Below are 886 nucleotides of genomic sequence, written 5' to 3' on the forward strand. Positions count from 1 at the left end.
CTCAGGTGCGGACGTCCGCACCTGAGTTTCGGTTGCGGATTTCCATTTTTGTCACAACTTCCCGATCGAATTTCCTCAAACTTCCTTCTAGACATATCTAGATCATCTTGTGTAGATCATCTCTGCAAAATTTTAGCTAATTTGGTGATCGTTAAGGCTCTTAAAATCGAAAAACAAATCTTACGGACTGAATTCTGTCCGATTCAGGTATATAACAGAAAAACGCAAGTTTGAGGACCTTAACGATCCCCAAATTGGCTAAAATTTTGCAGAGATAATCTACACAAGATAATCTAGATATGTCTAGAAGGAAGTTTGAGGAAATTCGATCGGAAAGTGGTGCAAAAATGGAAATTCGCACCAAAAATTTTGGTGCGGACGTCCGCAGCCAAGAAGGGTTATATATATATATACACACACATAGACACACACACACAGGAGCTCAATTAGGAATGCTAAACTAAGCTTTTCGGAGATCCAAGCTTTTCTGGGATATCTTTCAAGTATGGTGGCTGATCAAGCTTTATATATAGTTATACACTATGATTCTGCCTTCATATGTATATATGGAAAAAGAGTATGCTATGGCACATGTATATATATGCAGAAATTTAGAGCACAGGAACTTGGAACTACATATACTATTTCAATGCCTAAATCTGGAGTCTATAAAAAAAAACCTCCGCAAAACAGCCACACTCAATTTGATGCATAACCAACATGCAAGCCAAATAAAAAAATCAAACGGCTTATCTAACCAACCATAGGAACCACATCGAAGTACCTGAGTGAATGAGATCCCGAATCAATGCAATCACTATTAAGACATAACCAATTTCACTGCAGAACACAACGAAAATTATCAAACCACTGACATGCAAACAAA

Source organism: Fragaria vesca, linkage group LG6 (genome assembly GCF_000184155.1).
Source record: "Fragaria vesca subsp. vesca linkage group LG6, FraVesHawaii_1.0, whole genome shotgun sequence".
Lineage (NCBI taxonomy): Eukaryota > Viridiplantae > Streptophyta > Magnoliopsida > Rosales > Rosaceae > Fragaria > Fragaria vesca.